We start from the raw sequence: 12,267 nt of genomic DNA, 5'->3' as shown, positions 1-12,267 counted from the left end.
TAAATATAAGCACCCTTTTGCTCAGTTTCGCGGAATGAAGAAGGATGCGAAAAATACAATCTAACTGAATCCTTGCGGGCAGGAGTAAGGAAACCGGTGCTGATTTGCGTGTGCGTGTCCTGTCTCACCACCTTAAAAGCTATGAAATACGTATTGAATTACTTAAACATCTTATTAGCACATCATCATCAATGTGGGGTGTAGACCAGTTGGGTGCACGGTTTACAGATTTAAATAAACCCGTTCAATGTGTCACGAGTAGCCCGCGGGAAACGTTGGCATACAAATCATCCTCGGCTGAGTGCCTGATTTATTGGATGAAGAGCGGTGCAACGAGACCAAAGGCACTGATGTTCTCAGAAGAGTTCCAGTTGACAAGGCGCTTAATTCTTGTGCTTGGTACTCGCCGCTCGGTACGAAGGGACCTCAGCTTGACGCTGCTTTTCGGGAGGTGACCGCAGTGTTACCGCTGGAGGACCTCTCATACCCTCAGCAAACCCAGGTGAACGACACCGTGTGGCACTTTGATTCTCCAGCGATCCGATGACTTTCTGCTCCCCCAGCTCTTAATCGGGCTCCCTCAGCAACTCCTACCTCCCGTTCCACACGCAGCGTCTTAAATGGAACCAAAGCCACTGTCAGGATTCGAGAGGAGTGACAGGTGACCTCTTTGAGTCTGCGGATCAGCCGAAAGAAGGTGCTATGGCAACACCCTCCTGTTGGATGCGAAGGGAGCGCCACCCAGCTTCAGCTCTTCCCCATCAGAGACGTCCGCATCTGGGACCGAGCATAGCTCTCGCTTTTGTTTATTTGTTTATGGCTCTGCTTGTTTTCCTCAATTCTCACGGGCGCGAATTGAGGCCGAGCAAAATTCCGCATCGTACGGCAGGAAACGGCGATTCTCCTTGCGTTCTGCGCTATGAGTGGATTCTCTAGGTGCTGACATCACAGGGACTCCGCTGTCAACGCAGTGTCCCACTTTGTACAAACTTCAGTTGTTTTATATTGCAAATTTAATGTCTGCAGCAACAGCTCCTTCTCCGTCAGCCCTCCGTGACGAATCTTAGCCCGGCGTCGTAAAAGTCTCTTCGCCGCCAGCTTCTGCGTTGAAAACGCTGGCTTATTTATAGATATTCCGAACAAAACGCGAGGCCATGAGCGCAGAAATAAGGACGGGGATTTCTTGTTTTAAAGGTTTCCCATCGTTGTTGGGCGTATGTAAGCCCGACTGCATAAAGATAAATATGATTTCTTAATAATGATGACTCTGCCAAGTGAAGATGTGGGACAGGAGGATGATGTGGATACATGGGCATCGCAAAGCCCTTTATTCCACTGGCAAAGTCAACAGCTGAGAGACATAACCAGGCTAATAGAGGAAATGTGTGTGTGTTTTGCCAATGTGGAGAGGCATCTTTTTTGAGAAAAATTCCCACATTTATACAAAGCTGTATAAAAGAGACTGTGTGGGGGCTTTTCATGAGGAAATGGATCCCTTTTATAGCTGGTAGTGTAGTGGTTGGTGCTGCTGCCTTTGGACAGAAAGGTCACGGGTTTGAATCTCACCTCCACCTGTCATGCCCTTGAGGAAGGTACTTACCCTAAGTTGCTCCAGTGAAATTACCCAGCTATATAAAGGAGTAAATAATTGTAAGTTGCTCTGGGGGGGAAAAAAAGCATCAGCTAAATGAGGAAAAATGAATGTCAAATGCTCACAAGTTTTATTTGGGTGTGCTTCCAAAAATTTTCATCACCATCACATCTCATAGGTAAAGCACTGAGGAGGATGAGAAACACAGTGTCTGCTGGGAAAGGGGATGGATATGAAGAGATCAGCCTCAAGAAGAGCCATCGATTTAACCGGTTTAAATGCAGTCAGATGCACAGAGCGCAGCAACATCCCAAACTGAAGCTTTCGGTCTGTTTTCCGAGCTCCTCTAGCGGTGAAAGATGCTCACGTGCAATTTTTCCCGAGAAACGGGCGGGGGCTACTTTTCGATCTCGCGCGGGGCCCCTCCGAATGAGAGCGTGGAGATGGGGATTATGTAAGAGCTGCACCTCACATGTCTGACTGTGTGACTCCCAGTGCAAGAATGAGCAAAGGAGGCATGTGCGCGGAGAGAGGGAGGGTGATGCGGGGCAGGACGAACAGCTCATTCCTCCACGCTCTCCGGTTACTTCCCTCTCCGTGGAGCTCATTTACAAACCTTCTGTGCGCCGCACTCACTTAAGCAGTGACAAGGAGCGCATTAATGATGCGGCAGCTTAACAACGAGCACGGGGTCGGTGTATATTGTGGCACTGCCCTTGAAACTCGTCGAGTCGTCCGTCTCCCTGCAATAATCCAAGGCACTGCTGCTGTAAGCCTGCAGAGATGCAGGAGCGGAAAGCGCAATACGAGCCGTTTCCAGAAGCCTCCAAACAGATGCATGCTTCATTTTGAAGCTCTTCCAGGATTTGCATTTACATTTATTTATTTAGCAGATGTTTTTTTTTTTTCCCAAAGCAGCTTCCAATGGAGTCTATGTAATGTTATCAGCCCACATACTGGTCAAGGTAACTTACACTGCGAGATACACTACTTACAATGGGTCACTCATCCATACAGCAGTGAAACACACTCTCTCCGTGACACTCACACACTATGGGTGAACCTGAACAGGACGTCTTTGGACTGTGGGAGGAAACCAGAGCATCCAGAGGAAACCACACAGACCGAGCGGGGATCGAACGCACGTCCTCTCGCACCACCCAGGCGCTGTGAGACAACAGCACTACTCACTCTGCGACCATATTCAGTCACAATTTTCTCCAAAGCCACTTACAGCATTAAGTTACCTACAGTTATTACCCCTTTATAAAGCTGGATAAACTAGCAAACTGGAAAACTTCACACCTGATGGAGAAGAAATAGAGATAGCAGATAACTTCAGCCTACTCGGATCAATTATCAATTAAGATGTGACAAGCAAACTAGGATATCCAACGACAAATTGCTCTGGGCAAAACAACCATGAAGAGCATGGACAAACTCTCAAGTGCAGGGTTTTGACTCTATACACAAAAATCTGAGTATTTCAAGCCATGATCTTCTCAGTCACATTGTATGGATGCGAGATGTTGGACAGAGAAGAAGATGGAGAGGAAGAAAATTGACGCTTTTGAACTATGGTGCTGGCAAAGAATCCGGCGTTTACCCTGAACAGCCCGGAAAACAAACGCATTGGGTATTGCAGCAGATCAAACCAAAGATGCCACTGGGAGCTCGGAGGACACGGCTTCAATTCTCTCGGTTCAGACACATCATGCGGAGAGGACAGTCAATGGGAAAGGACATCATGCCCAGCAAAATGGATGGTCCACGTAGAAGAGGAAGGCCTGCTACGTGGTGGATTGACACAGTCACCACAGCCACGGATGCCCCACTTTCAAGTCTTAGCCAGTTGGTAGAAGACCGAGCGCGTTTCAGGACAACAATCCAGTCGCCAGTCGACATCAACTCGACAGCACCAAACAACAGCAACAACAGCTGGATAACTTTACTGCAGAAATTTAGGGTAACTTCCTTGCATAACGGTACTGCAGCTGCAGGTGGGATTCAAACCTGTGACCTTTCCTTCCGAAGGCAGCGGCTCTAAACACTAATAACACTATGAAACGTGGGGGTTAAACATCCCCCTATAAAAGTTTCTGTGAAAAGTGGGGATCACCCACCCATTGGTAGTTCGGTGGACAAGACACTAAATGTGCTGATTACAAATATTTATCAATAAAACGTAATTTGTGCAACTTCCCAAACTTCCTTTGTGTAATATTTTTGGTTGAAGGTGTTAGTCTGGGGGGGTGCAGTGGTGCAGTGGGTTGGACCGGGTCCTCCTCTCTGGTGGGCCTGGGGTTTGAGTATCGCTTGGGGTGCCTTGCGATGGACTGGCGTCCCATCCTGGGTGTGTCCCCTCCCCTTTCGGCCTTCCGCCCTTTGTTGCCGGGTTAGGCTCCGGCTCCCCGCGACCCCGAATGGGACAAGCGGTTCAGACAATGTGTGTGTTACTCTGTCATTCACGAAGTTGTTTTAGTGATAAACCACGACAGCTGGTTGGTCAAGTTAGACGAAGATAAATTTATGCTCGCACCCAACAACTTGAGCTGCTTTCAGAGTTTGTTTATTCTAGGAAATCGGATGAGGGCGACACGGAGCTGTCGTCTCGATGCCCCCCCACCCCGGCGTTACCCATCTGCCCGGCTGGATAATTAGTCAAGCCGGGAGACTCTCTTCCCCTTTGGATCCAAGGACTCAGAACAAGTGTTCTGACTTGAGCGGAATGTGTGTCTGAACGAAAGCAAACATCACAACCTTTCTCCTCGCCATCATCACCGTCTTTTCACCAAGGTCAGACTTGCTGGTGCCTGAGGGCGCCGGAGGCAACGTCATCAAGAAATATGACTACTGCGCAAGGGCGGCCCTTAGTTTGATACATATCAAGGGTTCTTCAATGTTGGTCTGAAGCAGCTGACTAACACGCACCCACTTCCAGTGTTTTTAGAGGCTACACATCGGTGAGGCTACCACTGCATGTCTACCATAGTCATTATTCACTTGCATAGAGGTTTTACGTTCAAGACGAAGGGGGTCTTCCCTGGGATCACTCCAAGACCCCCGAGCCTGGGACCCCTTATCTCGGCTTGCTCCACCTGTTGCTGCTTTTTACATCGCGAACTTCGAATGTCGCACTCTTCACGTCTTCACGTCTCTTGCTCCCTTGGACACGCCTCACTCCTGATGGACAGTCCCTGTAATTTGGCCCACAGTCTTTCCAGAGTGACTGTGAACATGTCTGAAGGTTGTGTAGAATTTAACTTAGAAATTAAAATGCCTTAAAATGAACAGTGCAGTGATTTAAGTAGAGAAAAAGCAGAGACGGCTGAGCAGAGCTAAACTGAAAAGGATGTGACCCCTCCGTGTGGCTGTCTCGTCAAGCGTCGTTAAATTAGAGTACGGCGCATTTGACCGAGGTAAACAAAGACAACCACTTAAACACAGAGGGCTGAACAAAAGTAATGAGCCCATTAGGGTTTTTAATTAGGTTTTTAAGGAAGTTTTAAGGATATCACAAAACCAGCTGCTATGAACAGTGCACGGCAGGAATAAGCTGGTAGTGTATTGGTTAGAGCTGCTGCCCTTAGACCCAAAGGTTGCAGGTTTGAATCCCCATCTCCAGTTGTAGTATACCCTTGAGTGAGGTACTTACTCGGAACTGCTCCAGCAAAAATTACTCAGATGCATAAATGGGGGGGCATGGTGGCCTGCCAGTTTGGCCTGTGCCTACTGTGTGGCTGGTCGGGGGTTCAAGCCCTGCTTGCCTTGCGGTGGACTGGCATCTCATCCAGGGTGTGCCCCCTGCACCCTCTGCTGGCAGGTTAGGCTCCAGCTTGTCGTGACCCCACTCGAGAGAAGCGGTTGTATATGTTAGTTGTACACACACCAGCTGAAACTGCTTGTCCCAAGTGGGGTTGTGGTGACCCAGAGCCTAACCTGGCAACACAGGGTGCAAGGCTGGAGGGGGTGGGGATGCACTCAGGACAGGACACCAGTCCGTTGCAAGGTACCCCAAGCAGGACTCAAATCCCAGACCCACCAGAGAGCAGGACCTGGCTGAACCACTGTGCCCCCCCTATTGGTTGTATAAATGCATAAATCATTGTAGGTACCTTAATGTTGTAAGCTGCTGTGGAGAGAAGTCCCATGTAGATGGGAAACGTGGTGCGTTGTGTTTATTTCGAACCCGTCACCTAGCGTGTTCTTCACGCACAGAAGGATCCGTTCCTGTGTTCCCGCTGCTCAAGAACGCAACGGCTCTTTCTGACGAGGACTGGACCCGGGGAGCAGCACGACACGAACGAGTGCGTTCGGTTCTCCGAAGGGTCATCTTAAAAGTGGCCGCTTGGGCTGCGCAGGAAACCAGAAGCCTGAAGTGGCTGCACTGTTGGTTGATGCTGAGATGGGCTGACAGGGGCTCGGTGTCCGTCCACCGAGGATTGGAGCAGAGCGACCCTGCTCTTGCCTGGCTCCGGTCCCCGAAGGGAACGTGCCGATGACACACCGGACCAACGTTCGGTGCCACGGCAGCCTCTTCTCTTCTCGGGTCACTCATCACCAACTTGGCAGATGCCCCCCCCCGCCCTTGCTCCCGCTTTGCCCAGCTGTGCCCTCGGATCCCCCGCTCGAGCGCGGTACCGGCTGCCCGACCGCAACGCTCCTCGCTTCTCCTTCCCCGGGTTGCGTTGCCATAGAAATACGGCTGCTGTGGCGAGCGCCGGGTGTGTGATCGCAACGCTGGGACTTGGTTTTGCCCTAGAGCTCCGCCCCGAGCGACCGCACACACGCACGCACGCACGCACGCACACACCCACACCCTTCCTGCCCCCTGTCTGTTCCAGGTTCACAGCAGGATGCTTCCACTCCTTTTACAAAAGGCCTCACAATGTGTGTGGGGGGGAGGGGGGGGCGCACAAGGACACCGTCCTCGCTTACATGACTTTGCCGGCGACGCCACATCGGTCTCCGTCTCACCGGCAGCGTGTCCACGTCACAGAAAAGGCACTTTGAGATGCAGGCGTACGGCAGATCTCTCAGCCATCGTGTGCCGTTTCGTAACCTTCCCCAGGCCTCCGTTGGCGCTGGGGGGGGGTCGTGACCTCAGCTCCTCGTGCGGGCTGGGCCAAAACCTCTGGGCGGAGCCATCACGAGGGAGTGCCGCTGTGTCCCTCAAGCCCTCCAATGACAGAAGCGCCGGGCCCCTGGAGTCCCGGATGGGCTGGTGTCCCACGTCCTTTAGGTTCAGCGGAACAGAAAGGGACCGACAGGCCCGGGTCAGGCTCTTATTATCAGAACCTTGAAGGAGTCTTGCAACGAGCAGATCGCCCACCCCAGAGCAGGGAGGGAATGTCGCTCCGTAACTCAGTCATCCCCTTCACAGCCTTCGAGGAGCCCTGTCAAGAGTCCCAGCTTCTCATCACCTTTGACCGCAACGCTACCGAGATGAAGGCGTAGTCAGACTGACCGCGCAATGACATCACACCCCTCTTTTATAGTTCAGCGTTGATATTTTTGCTGGAGGGACGTTTACATCCGTTCCGTTCTGAGAACAGACTTTTTTCAGCGGCTTGGTTTGGCGTAACGGATGAGATATGTGCGATACGGGCTTACAAGGGTCGTGTGTAACAGCTCTGTTTTAGGGTAACTGCCTGTCGGTTTGGCGAACGTTAAGCAGGCCGTGGGGTTCACCTCAAAAAACCGATGATTTGACCGGGGGATTTTGGTAACACACACAAACACCCACACACACCAGATAGCAGATCCAAAAATGTAGCCTGCAGCGAAATTTAAGAGAACACCTTAGACAGGATGTTGGTCAGTGGAAAAAGAGCTTTCAAAACAAGCGGAGAATTTGATTGTTAAATTCAGAGTGAAATGTGGGTCTGTAGCGCCTCCTGGTGGGAGGAAAATGTACTGTTTTGTTGAGAGAAAAGCCTTCAAAGGAGCATTGCTACAGTGGGGCTACATTTTATGTGCTGCATCTTGGAATCTCTAAGCAGCATGAGCACAATTTAGAGGTTTTGTGCCCTGATTGCGAGTCAACAAACAGTTGAAACAAAATAAAATCAAAGAAATTAATAATCAAAGCAGAAATTGCGTAAGAGAAGCGATGAAGCCGTGACAATGACGGGGATGGTACTCTTTTAAGAGCCTTAGAAATATACAGATGAAAGCATGACAATTAAAGAGCAAGCAATTAATCTTCCAATTGTTTCCAATTGCATGTTTTTTGTATTTGTATTTTCTTTTTTTTTTTTCCTCTTTGCCTCTTATTTTTATTTTAGAGCCATAAACAGTCCGAACTCTTCTCAAATCCCTTTACGTTTTCAGTTTTTGGATTTTAATTGATTTGGTTTTTAATTAGCTTGTTTTTCGTTTGTTTGTTTGTTTGTTTAGAAAAATGCCATTTATTTTTGCACTCATTGATTTATTTTTATTTTGGTTTGTTTTTCTTTTTTTTAATTAGCCTTTCATTTTTTCCACTCATTCATTTATTTTTATTTCATTACTGAGCACACTAAAAGCTAATTAAAGCCTTCTATTTAATGTACTTTTTTGTTTAAACTCTCTTTATAGAATACAGTGCTGGAGGAAATGTCAAATGATTTTTGCTCTTTAGAGCAATAAAATCAGTTTGAGAGGCCCATTATTTGAGTTCTTTTACAAACCCCTGGGGGGCGCTATAGGCAAATGTGACTTTTTTGCTTGTTTCAGTAATATTTTCATTTTTACATTTACATTTATTTATATATAAATGCAGACCCACAGGGGGTGCGGTGGCGCAGTGGGTTGGACCACAGTCCTGCTCTCCAGTGGGTCTGGGGTTCAAGTCCCGCTTGGGGTGCCTTGCGACGGACTGGCGTCCCGTCCTGGGTGTGTCCCCTCCCCCTCCGGCCTAACGCCCTGTGTTGCCGGGTAGGCTCCGGTTCCCCGTGACCCTGTATGGGACAAGCGGTTCTGAAAATGTGTGTGTGTGTGTGTGTGTGTATATAGCAGACCCTTTTTTTTCCTTGATATTTGCACCTTGCTTACATTTTTTTTAAAAAAAATATTACATTTATTCCTTAATTTATTTATTCGAAAAAGTGTGATGTATTCTCAGTGGAAAGAGGCCAAGGACCCGCTCTAACACCCTTGCTTAGCCACAGCAGCTCCCAGTTCGACCAATTTGATCAAGGCTCCTGCTTCAGACTGCCGTGTGGGGTCTAACTTGGTAACCGTCCCATTGTAATTCCATGTCCTTCACCACTTTGCCACTTTCCCCTCTATTCTCTTGTGTTCTTCACGGCCACGTGATGCTTTTTGACTGAACACTCGACTTTGTTTTCTGTTATTCTAACCCCTCATCCAATAAAAAATCCTTCATCGCTCATGATCATAAACACATCGGTTCGGTTTATGTGTTTTGGTGTTATGAAATTGACATGTGGCTGGTATTACTGTCCCACCCGTGTAGTTTGTCTTCCTCCGGAAAGTTTATATCCTGATGGGGGGGTGCGGTACATGAGTTATTGTGCCAAAAAGCAAATATAGCACTTTCATTTCCCAACCAGCAGACAGTATTATAAATGGATCTGTCACTTTGCAGCTGGAAGGTGATGAGTTTGAAACCCATTCCTGCTGTTGTTCCTTTAGTTAACCCTGAATTTCACTGGTAAAAATCAGTGGGTAAATCAATGTGATCTAGTGTTGTAATTTCTCTTCGACAAAGGTCTCAACCTCATGAATGTCTTCCCTCTTCTGGCTTCCCTTCTCGTCGGTTCAAGAAGGGGTGTCTCGTAGGCGCAAGCGAGCGGATTTCCGCTGCGCGCCATATGGTGAGGCACCGGGGCACCGCGGGGCTCTTGGATCCCCCGCTCAGTACGATCAACAATCCCCCCCCGCGAGATGTTGCACGTGAAAATTTCAAGTCTGACACTTCTGCGTCGAGAAAAACCCGAACGGGAACTGAACATTGACCTTTTTTTGCAACCAAAAGATGGTTTTTCAGCATCACACGTCCTGCAGGCCATGTAATGTAACGCCAGCGAACAAAGTAAACAGTGTAACTCTCTTCTTTTTCAACAGCTAGTGAATTCACTACATCGTGGTAAAAGCAGCCACGACCTTATGTGTTAAATACTCTATATGCGGCAACTCGGCAGCATACAGTACATAGCGAATGAATTTGGCCGTAATGATTCTTCTATTTGAGTCCAATCTGCTATTAAGCTTTTCTCTTATCTGAGAGCTTCCAGACTTGTTATAACACACGCCAACAGACAGTGCGGTTTTTTGTGGCCTGGACATTTATATTGTGTGATTTCGTATTGGATTTATTTCTATATTGTCTATATAACTCAGAACTGCTGAATCCCTGTGCACATTTAAAAAGGATCTTAAAACTCACCTCTTCCAGACTCACTTCACCCATGATCTCTTAAGTTCATGTAAGGTGTAAATGTTTCTGCACCATAACTTTAAAATCATGGCCGGATAAACCTTTACACAGCTACTCCTGTTATGTAACGTAAATGTTTATGTGTACCTCAAAAAAAAGAAAAAAAAAAATGACTAGGAAGGTGATCAGGAATCGTCGATATTCTGATAAAGTTTTATGCAGCTACTCGTGTATGAACATTGGTTCATATGGACCCTGGTTATTGCTTATAGATGTATCAATAGAACAGCTCCTAGCTATTTTCAAGACTTGATCAACGGTTACACCCCAGTCAGACCTCTTCATTCATCTACTTCTGCTTGCTTGGTGGTCATGCGCACAAAAGGTAGAGCACGGAGGTTCACGGTTCTGGCTCCGTTGTGGTGGAACGACCTCCCCCTCTCACTCAGAGCTGCTGAAACTCTGTCTACATTCAAGAAGGGTCTGAAAACTCATCTTTTCCAGACTCACTTCACCCAAGATCTCTCCAGCTCATGTATGGTGTAAATCTTCATGCACCATAACTTTATGATCATGCCCAGATAACCCTTTACACAGCAGCTACTCCTATATTGTACGTAAATGTTTGTGTACCTTTATAAAAAATACATACATATTTTGTTGGAAGGTGATCGGGAATCGTCTATTCTGAGTTTTATGCAGCTACTCATGTGTATAAAGTGGAAAGAAACAAACTGCTTGCTTAAGAATCACACGTCTGCAACTATGTCTCTTTCTCCTAATGTGCAAACTGTATTTTCTCCGAGATGCACGTCGCCTCGGAGAAATTTGTCTGCTGAATGAAGAAATGTAAACGCGAATATAAATTTGTTCCTGTCTTCTCCTGGGGAGCAAGGTGACGCAGCGGGTGGTGTTGCTGGTGCGTCACACCTCCAGGGCTGTGGTTTCGGGCCTGGGTTTTGATCCGTGCGGAGTTTGCACGGTCTCCCCGTGTTCGTTTGGGTTTCCTTCCATGTGAGGAGGAAGTTGAAGGTAAACCACTTAAATACCTGCTCTTTCCCTGGAAACCCCACAAGCGGTCGCAAACAATCGACTGACTTGACGGCAGTTGCCTTTCAGTCTTTCTACACACTGCTGTTACGTTTTTGATCAGCGCCCTTCATTACATCCGACACCTCGGCTGGACACTGAACACGCGAACGCTTCCGGGACCGGACGGCTGTTCGTAATTTGTTTCGTTTGTAAATCCAAAGTTACTTATACCACTACTGTAAGACACAATGAATAAAAGGTAAATAATACAGAGGTCTCTCATTAAATTCATGCATTGGGTCATAGAAAACTGTCAGATATTGCTATAATAATAATAATAATAATTTCGGAACCGCTTGTCCCATAAGGGGTCGCGGGGAACCGGAGCCTAACCTGGCAACACAGGGCGTAAGGCCGGAGGGGGAGGGGACACACCCAGGACGGGACGCCAGTCCGTTGCAAGGCACCCCGAAAGGGACTCGAACCCCAGACCCACTGAAGAGCAGGACCCAGTCCAACCCACCACGCCTCCTCATAATAATAATAATAATAATAATAATAATAATAATAATAAAGCTTTATAAGACTTTTTCTTTAATGCTTTTAATACCTTCAAGATAAATTAAAACTAAGAATAAAAAAGCAAATGAGAACTTTGGAATGATGGCTCTACAAGTCCTCGCCGAATACTAACCGATGAATAATTTATGTCATAATCTCATGCGCATTTGTCATCTTGTTACCATTCATGGACGCTCGGGGACAGCACACAGGAGCTGTAAATGGTGCGGAGGAGGTCACACGCACTCCTCTTCTCTTTGGGCGCGTTTTACTGCCAGGCACTGGCTGGCAGGACATATAGTGCCTTGAGGAAAGTGTTCGCTCCCCTCCACCTTTTCCACACTCTGTTGGGCTGGAGACCGATTTGCTGACGCACAGAACCTCATAATGACAAAGTGACAACACACTTTTAAGAAATTTTGCGCATTTGTTAAACGTGAAAAGCTGACATCTCCCGCTTGTGTTGAAAAAAGGCGACGAGGACACAGCACACAAGTGTGGGGAAAAGCAGAGGGTCTCTCTCTGACAGATGCTGCAGAAAATAAAAGAGTGAAGAAAATGCTAAAATAAAAATAAAAACACAGGAAAAATATTAACCTTTACAAATTTGTAACTCAACTATTAGTGATGCAACTACCCCATGAAATTTAACATCTCATTTGGAGAAATGATGCTTTGTTTAAATTGTATGGGAGCCATC

This window comes from Scleropages formosus, chromosome 1 (assembly GCF_900964775.1).
Source record: "Scleropages formosus chromosome 1, fSclFor1.1, whole genome shotgun sequence".
Taxonomy (NCBI): Eukaryota; Metazoa; Chordata; class Actinopteri; order Osteoglossiformes; family Osteoglossidae; genus Scleropages; species Scleropages formosus.
This window is presented reverse-complemented; position numbering follows the sequence as displayed.